At 37.9% G+C, this 18,707-nt stretch overlaps 1 protein-coding gene across 15 annotated transcripts in view; it reads left to right on the forward strand.

Moving 5' to 3' along the window:
• CTNNA2 (catenin alpha 2) overlaps positions 1-18,707 on the forward strand; it is a 460,565-nt gene that overhangs the window by 379,808 nt on the left and 62,050 nt on the right. The gene's annotated exons all lie outside the window — the stretch shown is intronic.

Here is an 18,707-nt window from a genome sequence, read left to right on the forward strand (position 1 = left end):
CGGCTGAATGAATCCATAAAACTGAACACAAAATCTCCTGACCCCTCCAAACAAATGTGCATTGGGGATGTTAAATACAGAAATGCATATTGTATAAATATAGGTTTGAATTATTCTGGGAAAACCTGGAACTTGAGAGAAGCTGTGTGAAATATCTCCTATGAATGTTTTCCTGGTAAGAAATGCACTTTTAGGTCAACATATTTGTCAAAGTTGTCTGGATTTGGCCAATAGGAATTTATTTGATATCAACTTGACAGATTTTTTTTTTGTGATCATTTTATTTTCAAGCCACCAAAGAGGAAAAAAAAATATTATTTAAACAGCTATATTTTTGGCACATATTTCACATACAGATCGTATGTCTGGCACAATTTGTTTATTTTTTTCCTCCTGTTATGAAAGAATTTTCCTGAATCTGTCATATATGTTTATAATCAATCTCAACCCTCAGCCATATATATATATTTTCTACTTCAATAACAATAATGATCTGGAGGAAAGATACAGGATAAATTACTGTATTAGTAACATCTTTTGAAATTGTGTGGGAATTCTTGCATATTTTAGAACCTTGGTCGTGTTTCCCACAGGAGTGTGTAATATCAAATATAATGCCCTGACTAATTGCTGTTGGAACTGTTTTACTCATCCCCCTGAGTTTTGTTTAGCTGATATATTTTTCATTTCCTTCCTTAAGCTGAAATGTGGAAATGCCAGGGTTCTTTTGTAAACAGCTGATAAACTCTGTTATAAAAACCACCAGACTTTTCTGGGTATAAAAAAAAAAATAAATTAATTATAAATTTGATAAAAACAGCCCATGGATAAAAAAGAAAATAAAGTTGATCCTGACACTGTATTTAATGCATGCATTAGGGGGAAATGCAGTAGCAGGATGATATGATGATATGATCTTGGTTATTTCTTGATGTTAACCTTTTTGGTTGTTTTTTTTTTTGGCGATCAGAGAGCCCCAGTCATCCAGGAATGAAGGAAATTAATTTTCATGTTCAATTTTCCGTGCTTATCTTCCCTGTGAGGGTGGGCAGGCCCTGGCACAGGGTGCCCAGAGAAGCTGTGGCTGCCCCTGGATCCCTGGAAGTGTCCAAGGCCAGGCTGGATGAGGTTGGGGCACCCTGGGACAGTGGGAGGGGATGATCTTTAAGGTCCCTTCCAACATAAACCATTCTATCATTCTTTTCACCTGGAAGTCAACAGACTGAGTTATGTGATCTATGAAATCTAGACCCTATAGAAAGGAAATATTGTATTTTACTTAGGTTGAAGGAATATAGATTGTCTTTATTTTTTACAAAAATAAGGTAATATTATTAGAAAAAAGTAGATATGTTAGAATTCTAAACCCTATAGCTGTTTAAAGCAGGATCATATACTACCAACATAAAGGATTGTGTGTAATTACTCTCTTTAATTAAGTTTTTCTGACTGTTGAAGAAACACACCATTTAGCAAACGCTGACACATTTTCCTTTTTAAGATATAAACGGTTAGATAGGAATGCTTTGATTTTCAAGAACTAGAATTCCCTTGCTTTAACACTTTTATCTGCTTTAGCCTGAGCTTTGCCAAAGAATGACTGTTTTATTTCAAGCACCCTTTGAAGGGAGTTCAGAATTATGTGCAATTGATTGAGTTTGGAACAAAACATTTAGTGATTTTCTCTGAATCCCAAAGGTTTTTCTGCATAGTCTTTAAATGTTTCTACAAAGGCAGGGGGGAGAATTGAGAAGTGCTCTGGAGCCTGGTGTGCAGAGGTTACAGTTGTTTGTGCACCTGCAGGCAAAGCAGCCCAAGATGTCTAAAAATGAAGATGTTTTACAAGAATGGCTAAATATTAACTCTTCTTCCCACCAAATTCCAAAATCAAGGAGACACCATTCTTATTGGGAAGGTGGAATGAGGGAGGATGAAGATTCTCCCCTGCTGGAAAACATCCCCAGCCATGACCCAAAAACCAAAACTGAGGTTTTTCCTGTGGTTCCCTCGTTGGTGAGAGCAGAAGCAGCTTGAGCCTCTGCTAAGTTGGTTTCTTCAAATTGCTCTGAGCTGCTGAAGCCAGATTTTACTGCTAAGGCAGAATGAAAAGCCCAAGTGTTCCTTTGGCTGCAAAGGAAAGCATTAATAACCTGAGAAAAATAATTTTCTGGTTTTTGTTAAACAGATGAAGTTGCAGAAAAATGAATACATTTTGGGCACTCAAGTTTTTAATCACAGCAACTGAGTTTCAAATTTTGTAATGTTCTAGACAGAAGCTGAGGATCTCTTCTGGAATTACATCACCCTTCATTACGTCCTGACATGTGGAATGAGCTTGGGAAAACTAGCAGCAGGAAAAATACTATGATTTTTATTGTCTCTGTTTCATCATCATGAGATTTTTTTGTTTTGTTTTGTTAACAGACTAATGCAGATTGAGACATCACTGCCAAGTTAAAATGCTCTCCCAATTGTGACCAGACACATTGCTATCATCTACCTTTTTACTGTGGACATGAGGTTTTAACTCGTTGATAGCAGCAGCTGGGCCATCAGTAACTATTAAATATGAAATATTAAATATGAAATATTCTCCTAGTTAATTTGAAAACAGCCTCCAGTCCAGAAAACAAACATCCACTCCAAAATTCTCATGGATTGTTCTCAATTGTTCTCAATTCTCAAGTTGGGTAGAACACTTATTACTGGGGTTGGTTGGAATTCTTTATAAAGAATAAAGTTTTTTTATAAAGTTTTTCCCTCAGAGCAGACAAAATAAGAGAGTTTGTTTAGTTGTTCAATAAATGTTATTTAGTTAATTTAATAAATTTACTTCCTGTTCTGCAAGTAAAGATTAGACAGCTTATAAAAAACTCTCAGGGAGCTTTTTGAAGCTCGTGGTGTTGACATTTGTTCTGTTTTCACCCATATTTAGGGAGTTTTATGAAAGCCAGTCTCATATACTGACTTTGGTCTGCAAAGCAATGTCATCAGTCTGGGTGGGGGTCTCACGGAGGAAGGAGCACAAGACTGTCCCATTTTGCCATTATACACTCACCTTGCATGCTCTGATGTGAATATATAGAGAGCTGGGCAGTAGAGACTTCAATACCTTCAGGAAAAGAGCCATTTATTAAAGGAAAAATGGAATTATGGTTAATACATGAGTGCACTTCTAACGTGAAGAACAGCTCGCTAAAGCCAATGAGTGATTCTGTAAATGGATAAAAATGCTTCAAACTACTTGAGAAGCTTTCACTAGTGGATTTGGGCATCTAAATTCCAATCTGAACAGCATTTCTTCGGGGAAAGAGCTGCCACTTGAGCCCTCTCAGCAGCATATTTGGCATTTGACTGAGGACTGAAGATGGGCTTCAATTGCACTGCGTAAATCCAGGGTAAGAACATGAGTTCAGTCCAGTATGTCTAATTATACCACTGAAGATGAATGCAGTATCTGCCCTATTTCATATTTAGGACTTTTCAAAGGAAGATTTATTCCTGGCTGGAATGTTCCTCTGAATGCCAGTGTCGAATGTCAGCTGGAGTGTTAAATGTTACTTTGAGTGTCTAATGTTAGTTTGAGTGTCTGTAGTTTGCATTTGGGTTCCTCTAGCCCATGTAGATGAAACCAGCATTTCTCAGGCTGTTGAAACACTGCAGGGTTGTTTTTCCCCTGCCATAAATCATGTGAATTCAAGTAGAACATTGAGACTTTCAACTTGACTGTGTTTGCGTTTAAGCCTTTCTCTTGAAATGAGATCGAGATATTAAATTTAAATCACCTCTGTGCTCCCTTCTCAAATTGAATGCTTGCCTAAACTGGGAATAACAGAACGTGAAAATCAGCTGTTCCTCTGTGAACTTCTGAAATGAGTAATGCTGATCTTAAATACACCAGTGTTTTCTTAGCATCTGTCCTGTTCAAATATCCTCAGCACAAGTCCATTTGCCTTTATTTATACTGGGTTTTGACAGCTAGGAAACAAAAATGTAGGCATTTTGACCTCAAGTGATAAACTGATTTTATTTTATTTTTTGTTTGAAATTTTAATATTTAAATAATCCTGAATGGCTGAATAACTATTGGTGTATATGGTGTTCTATTTTTCAAATGTCACTCTTGTGTTTCCACACAGTTCTGGGTGGTTTTTCCCTCATTTCTTGATGTGTTTCTTAATACTGCTGTGTAATGGTGTAAATAGCAGTTAATATCCTGCAGACAATTTGTCTGTCATTCCCTCAGAAAAAGGTGGTTTCTCAGATGGGAGCTGCCTAGGGTAAGCTACTTTTCCATTGCCTCAGAAATGGAATTGATTTCCTCGAGCTTACACAAATAAACATTTTCAACAGCTGTTACCCCAAAACCACTGAGCTCATTTCTCCTGTCACTCACACCAGCATAAATCAGGATTAATTCTCCTGTGGCAGGGGACCCTGTAATACAAAATACACAGAAAGAATCAATAATTTGATATATCAGAAACAGATTTTTGGAGAAAGACAGAGGAAAAGGTAGGATTAAAGCTTTTAGCAGCGAGAAGTTGGAGCTGCGTTTGGGACCTGCTGTCTCTGGGATGAACCCCTGTCACACGCTTGGCTCAGCCACAGTCACAGCACTGCTTCTGCTCCTTCCCCTGCCCTTTCAGCTGGCAGGAGGCTGTCAGCAGGGCAGCTGTCTAGGGCTTTAAAGAGCTAAACAAAATAGCAATGGAAAGAAAGTAAAGATTTTAAATACATATATATATATAAATCATTAGCTCCTGACAGTAGGGAAAAAAAAAAAAAGTGTATTTAAGAGCTGAAGCACAAAATCCTCACCTGAATCTTCATCTTTATTGTTATTCTGGCTTCATTCTTATGCAGTTCCTTCCTGTTCAATATCAGTTCATAAAGCTGTGTTCACTGACCCCCAATAACTAACAAATCCCTCTGTGCAGCTAGATGAATAAATTCCAGTTTGTGGTGGTGTGAATGCATGCTGATGGCTGCTCAGTGAATACACAGCACATTAACCATTAAAGAGTTGTGGGTTAGAAGAATAAAAGGATGTAGGATTGATGTATTTCTGTAATACTTAATTCATTGTTTCTGCTAGCAATGGTATATACATTTTTATACAGACTGTGACATGCTCTATGGCCAGCAAATCATGCCTTGATCATGCCAGTAAAATAAAAGCTTTAGTGATCAACTGTCACATTTAGAAAATACTATTTTAATATTAGTTGCAATACCTGGAGTGGCACTACAGAGACACTTCTTGAACCTTTCTGGAATGCCATTGTGCAGATGAAGCAGTGAAAACACAGAAACATTTGTGTTATTGTTGGTGGGTTGATTGTGGAATTCATTTCTACCTCAGTTTTCCAAAGCTACAATTCATTGACCAGAGTGTTCTAGGAGCCAGGGCTGGAGTAAATCACTGCAGCTTTGCTGCTCTAGGTGAGCTGAGGATCTCCAGCTTTGTCTCAGGGGATGGACTGAGTGAAGAGGCTTCATCATTTTGTGTGAGGCTTTGATGGGGTTTGTGTCTGTACTTTAGGATTATTGAGTGAGACAATGAATAGAACATTTACTGTGGAAGTGCTGAATTGTTTGTTTGTAGCTGCACTTGAACCCCCTTTATCTCTTACTCTCACACACATAACTTAAAGAATTCTTATTTAAAACTTGCTAAAAAATTGTGTTCAGGGCTTCTGTTGCTGTTTCTCACCCTAAGAACAGGGATTGGTTTTCAGACAAATAGAATTGAGTTGACTGCAATTCACTTTAAATAACATGAGTGGTTATCAGAACTTTTATCATTATTTTTGTGTTGTTTGGGGAGTCTGAGTTATTACAGACATCTGAGTGGAGACAGCAGTAACAACACACTAAACCCATCAGAGACATGAGCATGTCACCTGCTCTGATGATACAAAAAAGTTCTCTAAGAGGAAGAAAAATCCTCCCAAGATACGTTTTAGTTTTATTTTTTCTCTTCTAAGTGCATAAAGATATTGTAAGAATCTGAGTAACATGTGTCAATTTAATTTAAAAGATTCATTTTTTAGACTCAATCAATAATCTTTTGGGTCATATTCCAAGCACAGAAATGAACAAGAAAAAAGACAGTATGAAGTGATGTCAAAACTTATTTTACCTTAAAATATCACCTCCACTGGTGGTATCCTCTTGGTATATCACATTTTAAGGGTTTTTTGGTTTGTTGGGTAGTATTTTTTTTTTTTTAAGGTCCTAAAGTTCTGTGAATTTACTATGAGCAAAAATAGTCCTAATGGATGTAAATATTCTTGCTGTACAGTAGGTAAATGTGATTTTTCTTTGTTCTCTTCTCTCATAAATTTGAACAGACCAGACCTAGTTTAGCTCAGAGTGAGTCTGCAAAGGAGAAATGTGCAGAGAGGTTTTATTGGCTTGGGATTTTTTTTTTATTTTCCTGTTGCTGTCATTACTCAATCTCTTAATATCCATTTGAATGGGCCCTGAGCACAGACTGGGGCATGCTCCTTGCAGTTGGTGCAGTAAATCTGACCTCGTCACACACTGCTGCTGTTTGTTTTCCCTAATTAAATCAGTACAGAAATCCATACAACTGCTATCAATGCGGGCTCTAAGTGAAACAAACACCTGCCAGCAGTGCTTTGGGCACAGCTCATCCTGCCTGCAGACAGGAGCATCATCTCTCAGGTTTCCTTTCAGCTCCAGTTTCCACAGCCTGTGGAATTATATCCATATCAGTGCAGAGACATGGATGTTCTGTGGGATCTGCTCTCCTTGTAAAAACTAATCACACTTAGCCTCAGTGTTCCCAACATTGAAATAAACTTGATTTGCCTGCTCCAAAAGAAGGACAGAGGGTTATTCCCCACCTTGCTTCACAGATGGGCAATCTGTGGGTTAAAAAAAAATAAATACAGTTAATATCCATCACCTTGCCTGGACATACTGAGTGAAATTATCAATTCTTGAAGCAGCATGAGAGAAGACTTCATAATACTCTGTTTTATTGTATATATCCTTGCATTTTCTTTTTTTTTTTTTTTTTTTCCTAGGCTGACATCTCAGAAGTCATTTAATCTAAAAAAACGTTCTTGGAAAACTGAATGATGACCTTTAGTGTGATAGGAAGGATAACTTCCCAACAGCACAGGGGAAAAACTTACCCTCATCATTCATTCACCTGTGGCTAGTTTTAAAGATGTTTTACTAAAAGGTTCCTACAGAAATCTGAAACCAAAGTGCTGGAGCTACTCCTTGGCCCACTGCAGCGTTTCAGACAGCCAGGGTGATGTTAAAAGTGTTAATTTCAGCATATCTCAATGGTCAGGAGGGCCTGTGTAAGCAAATTAAAACATCTTCAGCTCCAAGCCTGTCCTCCCGTAGCCAAACTCTCCTGCTTCCCAGTCAGAGATTCTTCAGAAGTGCAGTTCTTGCTGTGGTTTTGTAGGAAGAAGGATTTTCTTCTCTCAGACAAGCAGCACTGTAAACACCAGAGAGGATGAATCATGGATTCTTAGAGATTTGGAGTTAGAGGTCAAGTGTCAGATCCAAGTGGAGCTTTTCCCACAGATTTTAAGAAATTTCTCAGCTACTCAGATTCCCCAGTGTGAGCCATGAGGCAAACTCCTTCCTCAGTCAGGCATTAGGAGGATAATAAGGTTTGTGTCCTCAAAACAGTGTTTTCACTGAAATTTAATTTTCATTAAATTTTAATTTTTCATTGAGTTTAATTTTCACTGAGCCTCCTCTGTTCCTTTGAATTAAATTAACCAAAAGCTTAAAAAACTAGTAAGGTGGACTGGTGGAGAAACTTTCTGCAGCTTCATCATTGACCTCATGGCCCTTAACTTTGCAATGGCAGTTTGCACAAAAACCCAAGCTCATCCTGCTATTGCCATTAAAGCTAACAGCAGAGACAATTGACTTATTATTCTCATCTCTGAATGCCAGGAGGAGTATAAATCAAAGCACAGTGAATTAAAGGTATCTGCAGTTCTGTTTAGAATTTTGATGTCAGTATTGATTTCTTAAATATATATTTGTTTCCATTTTTTTTGTTTAATGCTGAAGGTTGCATGAAGAGCTCTTGATATAGAATCTCATTATTATTTTGAGGAGCCACAGAAAAAGTCAGAAACATCACTGTAATACACAATAAATAATCTGGGATTTGTTGAAATGGTTTTGGGTGTTTATCATCTAATGATGACCTTTTGCAAAGGTAATCAGCTTTCATACACAACTACAAACACATGACAACTGGGACAAAAATGTAAGACTGGCTCAGACAGTTTTTGGTCAAATAGACATGACTGAGTTCACTAAGTTAACTAAGTCACTGAGTTAACTAAGATGACAATTTCCACACTTACTATAACAAAACCAAAATTCTATGTAAAAACCCCTAAGAGTGCAGTCTTAAATTAGGAGAAATTATAATTTGAGGATATGTGTTCCAGCACATTGAATAATTAATTCTGTGGGGTTTTTTTTATGTATTCCTCATTTCAGATGAGGAGAGAGACCTTAATATAAAAGCAGTGTTTCTCACCCCATTTTCATATCTGTAAGAACACATTGAGGTTTCTCTGTGCCATCTTTTTGGCCAACATCTTTTTTAATAGATATGAGAGAGACCATGTTTAATATAGAAGAGGTAATTTAGGGTAAAACTCTGCCTAGGATTATGTTTGTAGTTGAAAAAGGGGGAAGAGTGTATGCAAGTGCTCAGGTCTGTGTTTACCTTACTGGTATAAATGCAGCTGCTGGTAAACAACTACAAGAAATCTTTTTTTCTGGTCATGCAAAAAGGGTGGACAGTGGCAGGACTAAAAGGAATAATGGACTGATGAGGTTTTTTTATAACACAAAACTTGGAAAATACCTCATATCAACATACAGCTTTTCTGCAAAATGCTCTGGATATTTGTTTTTTGGTGTCAGACACTCCTGTTGTAAGGATAATTAGCAGAAATATCACTTTTCTGAGAGAAAAAAGTGATTTATTAGAAAAAAGGGCTGCTAAGCAGACAAATAAACTAGATGATGTTTTGAGCCAACATGAGCTCTCTCCATGCCAGGGTTAAAGCTGACAGGAAGAATGGGAAAGGGAACATCCTGTTCTGTTGCCTTGTCTACACATTCTGGTTCTGGGCAGATGACTTAGTTTTGCATTCCTTTTGAGCCATTACTAAATTACTGTAAAAAAAATTTCACATTTTTTGCAACTATTCATGCAAAAAAAATGGGTGTATGTAAAAGCAGTCTTTCTCTGAATGGGATTTTGTGAGCCTTTAAAATATCACACCAAATTAAATTTCTTCACTCACCCCTAGGAAGGAAATCAGCCCTCTGATTGTTTCTGTGGCTCTCCTCTGAACCCACTGCAGCAGATCCACATCTCCTGTGTGCTGGGCTCTGCAGGTGTGGTCTCACCTGAGCAGGGCACAGAGGCAGATCACCTCCTCAGCCTGCTGGCCACTGCTGAAGCTGTGCTGCCTGTCCTGAGCCACCTCCCTGCTCTCCATGTGCCTTGGCAGAGCTCTGGGCAGGACCTGTCCCAGGGTTTTCCCAGGCACGGAGGAGAGGCTGAGGGTGGTAGTGATAGTAAAAGGCCTTAAAATCTTAGAAAATTCAGGGACTTAGAAAGAAAGTTAGGTTTGGAAAGCCCTGGGAAAAGCAGGCCCTGGAAATGTTAGGCCTTGTGCTTGCTAAAGACCAGGTCAAGCTGCACTTGTGTAGTCAGTATATGATAAATGATACAATTGTTAGATGTGATTAGATATAATTATTGTTTAGAGAACATGGGGAACCATGTTAGGGGGCTAAGGGGGATTACGAGAAATTCATGCTTGGGTAAAAACAATGTATACAATAGAACAATGTAAGTTTAATAATTAATATGTAAGTTGCATAATGGTAGAGTATAAAATATGTTCAACTCGAAACCCAAGTCGGGTCAGATTTGGGTATGTGTACCCCTGACACCCAGAGCTCTTTAAATAAAGCACCTTCATATAACCATTCGTGGTTATGTGTGTTCCTGAACGCTAACAGTAGCTCCCAGGGTCCTCCTTTCAACCCTTTTTAAAGATGGGAGCAATGTTTGCCTTTTTCCAGCCACCTGGGACTTCCCCTGGCTGCTGTGGCTGGGGAATATCATGAGAGTGGCTTGGCAATGGCATCAGCCCATTCCCTCAGGACTCTGGGATGCATCTTGCTGGATCCCTTGGACTTGTGCATGTCCTCAGGTGGTCCCAAACCTCATTTCTCTGCCAGCAGGGGGGACTTTGCTCCCCAGTCCTGCCCTGCAGTTCCTCCTCTGGGAAGAGAGGTTGCTATTGAGCACTGAGGCATAAAAGTTGTTGGGTAGCTGAGTTTCTTCTCCTGTGCTATTGCCAGTTTTCCAGTCTTGCTTGGGAGGGGGGATGTGCTTTCTGTGACCTTCCTTTTCTGGCTGATGTACCTCTACAAGCCCTTCTTATTATTCTTTGCATCCCCTGCCAAGTTCAGCTCCATCCACATTGGTCAGCTAAATGAAGTTGGTTCTATCCAACTTGCAAGTTATGTTTCTTTAGGGATCAGTGATTATAATTTGTGTTTTGTTTATACCCTGGGGTGTCTGATATCACACTGTTAATGCCTTCAGAGCTTCTGTTAATGTCTTGAACTTTTCTGAGTTCCAACACAGTCACCTCTTTTTCTTCAACAGCTGTCAAAATACAGCTTCCTGATAATATAACTAACGTTTAATTATCACAGCCTAGTCAGGCATGCATCCATGTTCCAGGGTCACTGAGCACTTTGCCAAAATAGTGGACTGTTATTAGATAGATGGATTGCTTTGGTAACTACTCACTATTAATATCTATTAATTACAGCACTGCCAGGGGTATGTTGTCAAAATTGCTTTATAGGATCGACTCACACACATTGCAGTGTTGTAAATCTTGTTTCCATAGGACACCAACTGCCCTTCTGCTCCTTGGATATTTCAGGATACATTGCTCATAATTCATGGTGAGTTTTAGTAGCAGTGGCCTTGGTTCAAATTGACCAGAAAGGATTAATACACAAAACTTTCTGATTTTTTCTTCCTAAGAAATTATTTGGCCACTTTGCAGGCTTTGGAATGTAACAGTTACTGATGTGTAAAGGTTCTGTTGTCTGTGACAATGTGTCTGACATTTCAGAGGCAGTGCTGTAGTTTTTGTTGTGTTCTTCTGCATTCTTTGTTCATTCTTTGTTGTTTGTGGATAGGACAGTAATAGAGGAATAATGTCTGAAATCCTTTACCTATTATTAAATTAAATAGAAAAGTAACCCAATCCTGCTACCAGAGGTGAAAAAGCACTGAGATGGGTCTCTGGTCTCTGACCTCTACAGAAGGAACTCTTGTAGTTGGGAATTTTACCTTTGCTTTATGCAAAAGGAAGAAAAAAGTGTGTGTACCAATGTGATGTACAATACAGTTTTACTTGTAGCTCAGAAAGTCAGTAAATGAAATTAATCACTTTTAGCAAGACTATCTAGACTCAGCAGACACATGAGTGGCATGGTTTAGAGCAAGATCTCTACTCCATGATCCACCTGAACAGATGAACAACAGGGAGCAGGTTCCCTGCATCTTTACAAGCTGCTTTCTTGTAGGAGACTCGCTGCATTCTATCGGTGCAATGCTATATTGCTCAAGGCCAGTTAAAATTAAAGTACAAATCTGGTCTTAACTAACTTAACTGCCTTTCTTCTTGGCTTACTCCAGCTGTTTGTTGTTTAATTCCTCAGCAGTGGGTGCACATGAATAGAGGGAAAATTCAGAAATTACAGCAAGGCAATGAGCAAATCATTGAAGGGAGGAAGCTGAGTGCCCTGCTCCACTTCCCAACTCCTGGGGGAGTGAACCTCAGGAGGGAACCCCTTTGCTGCTGCCCTCATCTCTGGGCTCCCCAGTGCTTCTATCATTTAGTTCTGTTCCAGCTGAATGACTCACAGACACATCCTTAAGGAAACAAGGGAGGATCATCCATAATTCCTAAGGGAGTTTTCAGTCACAGCACGAAGCATTTTCACAGGTTTGAGCTCTGGGAATTAACATCCACACCCACTTTTTTTAAAGTCCTTGATTTTCAAGCAATTTAGAGATCCAGTGGAACAGAGAACTCCTGGCAGATGTGTACCTGGATTTTTAATTGTGAGATGGGATCTTCAGGTAGGAACTGGGGCAGTTGCTGTCAGGCCCACTGGTTCCAGCTGAGAATGCAGATGATAGTTCTGGGCCATGCTCCACTGAAATTGTCCAACAGCATTGCCTGAATAATTTTACAAATGAAAGTGGTGTCAAACTGAAACCTGGAAAAACTGAAAAGGAAAAAAAAATAAAAATTAAAAGTAAACCTGAAACTGAGGTAATTCCCAGATTTATTTTTCTCAGGTTTAAATTGGAAAAGTGCCCTGAGACAATCACCTGATTTTACTTTAATCAATTTGCTTTCTCCTGTTTTCCATAGAGAAATCTTGGGATGGTTATGCTGAGAAGTCACAATGACCCAGAAAGATGGTCTAAAATCAGAAATTGTCCCACTCTTCTTCTAGAAGGTCTTCAGACACAGTAGGGAGTTTGCAATCAGGCACATTTGTCACAGTTGAGACTCATCAATGTGGTGTAAAAACTTGACCTGTTTTTGGAAGGCAGAGTTTTGTGATCAAATTCCATATATAAAGAGAAAGGAAAGAAAGGAAGAGGCACTATTTACTTCTACTATTTTTTTTTAAAAAATTTATATCTGAAGTCACTATTATTGTCTGATATTAACAGTAAAGGATCAAACATAATATGGTACCTTTTTCTTTTATTCTTCACTGGCAGGTCTATAATTAAACACGAGCCAATGTTGGGTTCTTCTCAGTTATGAAAATAGTTAAGTAGAAGGACTTTTCTAGGTACTTCCTTTTTGATCTCCCTTTTATTCCATCCTATTTATAGGATATATACAATTATAGGCCATAATTGTGGCATGCACCAGAATGGTCCTGGGAAATGAAGGAGATTCAGAATGATTTAAAAACACTTCATTGAAATAGTCTAAAATTAGCATCTTTTCATTTAGAGTTGAGCTTTCTGTACACATGAGGCTTCCAACACTCTTAGGTTTCCTTCATAAATCTCAGACGAAGACCTGCTGAATTTATTGAAGTCTGAGGTACTTGGAACATTACCAAAAGCAGAAATCTTTTAAAGCTCTTCCAACTAAATCTGATACAGAGCAAGTCTGAAGGGAGATGGAATGAGTGGAAAAGCCTCATTCCTGTATTAAGTATGAGAGAAAATGCTGTTGACCTTTTGAGAGTGAAAAGAGGTTTTCATAGGTTCAGTGGGCAGCATATAAGACATGAAATAAAACATTCAGCTGTTGTGCTTGAAGTGCTCTGCAGCTTTCTAAATCCTGCTGGTACCAATCTCCTTAGATACATATTGTAAATATCTGAGCAGTTCATGTTAAATATGTTCAGGGTTTGGTGCTAGAAATTTTCAAAGCAAACATCAAACTCAGTAAATCAGTTCATTATTAATTTATGAAAGAAATGGTTTGGTTTTTTTTATGGCTTTGCTGCAGTTAGTTTACTTAATAGATGTGAAATATATGTACAGGTGAACTTAAAAATCCATCTCTTAGTTAGAGAAGTGACTGCTATAATATAAATGAGGGGAAATTGGCCATATTATCCAGTATGAGGTTCCCCACATGCCATATGGAACAGGCTGTGAGGGAGAGGCCACAGTCTAATATTTTCATGGCAGTACAAGCTGGCACTGCAGTGCATGATGAGGAGCAGGAATCTACTGCAATGTGTACTCTCAGTGACATTTGGAATTTTTTTGGCACTTGTTTGTGTATGTGCAAAAACATCCTGTCTAGTGATAAATAGAGTTTTGCTCATAATAGAATGCTTGAGTGAATACAGCAAGGATAAATAAGTTGAAGATCTTGGGTAACTTGGCTTCAACTGTGCTTTCCTTTAGAAAAAAATCTCTTATTTGTGGCTCCATGAATATCACTGGGCTGCCTACAGCAGTACCAACATTAATATATGTCAGTACTTTGAAGGATTCAGAGATTGAAACAATATCTGGATAAATTACTAAGTGAATGGATAAATAATTAGAAATAGTTGAGATACCACAGCTCAGCAAGTTATGTCTTATCAGCTGAACATGACGATTGATTATTTGCTTGGCTTTAGTCCCCTGTGAGTGCTGCAGAAGTCTCTGACTTAAACCACCTTCAACTCAAGTTGAGTCACTCAAAAAGTTTCAGCTTCTCAAAAGTGGGATGTAAACATAAAAATTTACCATTGTCTTGGGTTTGTGTAAATTACTCTGCATTTTCCTAAATAAAGAATAATTTCTTGCAAATTTTTTTCCTCCTATTATTTCCACCAGTTAATTACAATTAATTATTAATTATTTAAACATTAATTATATAAATAGAAAAAATGTGAATAAAACTATTTAAGAAGAAATCAGATATTCACAAAAAATATGGAAAACTAAGAAACTAAGATAGAAATGGATTTTATTCTCTGCCTTTGAATGGTTAAATGGTTGGGGAAGCTGAGCAGAGCCTTTTCAGTATCATTTCTGCTCAGCAATTTATGGTGAGAAAAGAAGAATAAAGGGAAAATGTTAAAAAATAGGATATTGTGCAGCTTTTGTGTTGCTATTGCTCTTTTTCTGTAGCTTATACTGCTCCCTTTTTTTACATTTTTGCTCTTAGCAATAGGTTTTTCTTTTGGACCTTTTCACCAAGGTTGAATTCAAAATGGCCACATTAAATCTTTGAATTTAATTTTGAACCAGAACACAGTTTATTTTAGTAGTCAGAAGAGCACAATACATCTTGATAGTCATAGTTATCTTTAAAAAGACAAAGGGCTCAAGTCAAAAATGGAAATAGTCTCATTTAGAACCACAATGAAAGGTAACTACACCTGATTTTAATCAGTGTAAAAATGAAGTAAATTGATATGGAAGATTTTTGATTACTTTTGTAGTTTGGAGTGCAATTTTTTGGCAGAAATAAAGTTTTGGAGTCCTAAGGTCACCACAGGGTAATAAAAATTTGCATTAGAAACAAAGTTATTCCCCACCCCAATCTGCTATCCAGCAGGAAACTGAGGCTGGAGTACAAAAAAACCCTAAAAATTTAAAAATACAGAGAGATAAATTTTATAGGAACTGGTCCTGTACATAATTTAAATAATTGCAACTAATGGAATTCCTCGTGTGATTGAAGACAGACACTAGCAAGGTGCAGAAATACATCCTGGGCTTTCAGTGCCACTGACAGAAATTAACACAGAGGAGTTGGCTCCTGCTTTTTCACATCCCCAGTTCTAGGATTGGTTCAGTGGATTTGGTGATTACTGAAAAATGCAGCATCACTGGAGCTGGATGTTTGTCTTCTTGCTGTGTCCCCACGCTCTTGCAGAACAGGTTTAAGGTGTTTAGCAATTGCTTTGATGGCATCAGAGCAGCTTAGCAGACCTGAAATCCTGGACAATAATATTCATCTACACAGCAGCCTCACTGATGCTAAGTTATCCACCTGTTTTTGAGAATGATTCACAGTTCATTGATTTTGGTATTTAAAATGTGTTCCTTGATATAAATACTCTTTGGACAGTTCACATTGATCTCAATACAATCTGAAATTCTGCTTAGGCAATCAGAGAGTTCAGGGCTCGAGGAACTTAGTAAACAGTAAAAAGAAAAGAAAAATAAATTAACTACCTGGTTGCTTCCATAGCCTCTCAGAAAACTTCCCCTTCAATGCTTTGGTGGACACAGAGCATTTGAAGTGCAAAGATAAAGGCTTCAAATCAAGGTTTTGGTAAATTGGCAGCTGCACTAACACACAGCCTTTTTATTTTCCTTTCCAATCTCTCTGCTCCATCCAGCCCAAGAGTGGCTCATTAAGGAAATTCCCACCCTCCAAAGTGTCTGTGTTCTTCACAAAACACGTTCTGTTAAATATACTTGTGCAAAACAACTTATAGTGCACCAGTAAAACATCTTTTATTTCACTAATACCTTTTTCAACAATCACCAGGGGCAGCTGTAATCAAAGTTTAAATAATAAACTAAACACATCTAGAGTCAAGCAGGCACCTGAAACACCCTGGAAAGGCCTCCCTTTTTTTATCCATTGTCCAAAGGGATCCATTTGACACCTAATCCAAATGTCTCAGCTAAGTGGGGTGCAATTGTGTCTTAATTTTTTTTATTCAGGGTTTTAGGTAGGACAAATATCTGAAGTTGCTGAATTTATAATCAGCTAAAGCAGGGGGAATTACCTTGTGGTTTCTATCAAGTAAGAGCACACATGTGGACCTTGCTGTGCCAAGAATATTAATTGATGTTGACATGACTGTGTATTTGATAACAAAGTCAATCAAAATAATTAAAAAGTGAGGTATCTGGTGATTGAGTGCACCTAAACTTGCGTTGTTTCACAGCTTATGCACTGAAACAGAGGCTTGAGCAAGTAAAGGCTATTTCTTGCCATCTTTTAAAAATTAAGTTTTGGGTAAAGTCATAGGTTTGTAGTGCTGAATTCAGTTTTATCCAGATTGCATCTGCTGTTGTGGAGTTTGCTTCTCTGTGTGTTTGTTTGACACAATCAGATGGTGTCGTGGTGCAGGCTGGCACACTCCCTGCTGGATTGTGGAAAAGCATTGCTGCCTGACTGCTGATGAAACAGGGCTGTGGTTATGCAAGGCTTGAAATATACCACAGAAACTATTAAACTTGGGATTTTACCTGATGGGTATCGTTATTTCTTTTAAACAGGTAACTGTGATGCTCTTTGATATGTATTTAATGCAGCAATAATTACATTTGTACTCTTGTGTTGATAGTAACACCCAAAACAATGTATTGAACCCTATCTTACAAAAAAAGGGGAAAAAAATTGTATCTGTATCTTTCTTGGAAAAACAGGGCACTTTGCAACATCCAAATATTATCTCATTGGATTCTATTTAAAAAGTAATTAACAGACAGAGAGAAGAAATAAGTTTTATTTTTGTTGATTATATCTGCATTGTTCCCTTCTGGATGAACTCAAAGACCTGCTTTACAGTTTGGTGGTCATTTCAGGCCACCCAGCCACCTTCAGTCACGTATTTCTATCTGCAAAAAAGTAAATGTTACCTCTGAAGCCTTGGGACAAATTCTCATCATGTTAATCACAAAATGTAGGGGCAGTCTGAAAAGCCACTTAGTTCCAATACAGGAAGGTGGCTCTTGCTAAACTTAATATCATTTACTAGTTTTTAAAGTCTGTAATTTCCACTCATATTAATGAATTCTAAGTATTATCCTGCTTAGCTGTTGTTTCTGGTGAAGATGAAAGAGTTTTGTTTGATGTGTGCAAAGAAGGGACTACAGAAAATGGTAAATTAATTGGAAGATGTCAGCTCAGGAGAATGTTTTTGACATCAGAGCTGTAAGGCTGTTAACAAACAGAGCAACTCATTTGTCTCATCATGAAATGAAAATAAAAATCACAGCATTATGATAAAATCTTGATGAGGAAATGCCTGCAAGACTCTTTGAAGCCTTGGGTTCTTTTCTTGCCTGGGCTTTGGCACTCTGATTTATGCAAACCATGCTGCAAAGAACTGGAAGTGAAATAGGTTCTATGCAGAACAGATGGATCAGGGCTAAGGTAGGGATGTGCACTGCAGATGAGAACAGATTAATACCACAAGGGGAGACTGGAGGAAAATTGGAAACATGGGGGCATTTGAACTAATTCATGAATCATTTCCAACTGATAGCTATGCCTTCAGGCACAGTGAATAACATCAAGGAAGCATATTTAAAATTTTATAAGTTTGTTTTAATGAAGATTAGAATAAAGAGTCATAATTATGGATGATTATAAAATATCCTGTATTTCCCCATCCCAAAATGTACCTTAGTGGTTTAAATATCACAGTGTGCACTGGGACATGGATTGCTGTTTGAAAAACCCAGGGCAGGTTCATGGAGTTGGCACAAAGCTTTTGGGAATGGGTTTTTTGGAAGAGCTGTCTGAGCTGGGAGAACATGCTCCTCCACTTGAATCCAAGCCACAGAAATTCAGCTCTGCTGTGTCTGGAGACGTGGTCTGATTTCTAGATCTCATTCAGATGTCTCTCCAAGTCTTTATCTTATCCAAATAGCCTTCAGTCTTAGAGGTTCAGACTTCCCAAAGCTGTGCCAGGGTAAGTAAATGTGGATTTAAAGATCTTTGAACAAGATCTTCAGACCTATATTACAGAACAGGGTTTCAAAAGAGTCATTTCACATCTCTAAGTTACTTTACTGTTACAAATGGGTATTTTACTGCAGGGCAGAGAAACACATAGAAATAAAGAAGTCCACCTGAAAAGTAAAATAAGAAATAATTTTAACATGCACAAAACCATTGGAAACAATGAAGATATTTGAGAGACTGGCCAGTATCAGGGAAGGTATCAGTTTTGATTATGGGTTGAAAAGTATGATTCTATGTGTTAGGACATGAAAAATCCTTCCTTTTGCAAAGTTCAGAGCGTATGGATGAGCCTGATTACCTACATTAATAATGAATATAGTTCATAAGAGGAAAAAGAAATTGAGAAAAGGAAATGTACAGATAAATGTCTGGATGTTC

The sequence above is a fragment of the Cyanistes caeruleus genome, chromosome 5 (assembly GCF_971803275.1).
Source record: "Cyanistes caeruleus chromosome 5, bCyaCae1.hap1.1, whole genome shotgun sequence".
Taxonomy (NCBI): Eukaryota; Metazoa; Chordata; class Aves; order Passeriformes; family Paridae; genus Cyanistes; species Cyanistes caeruleus.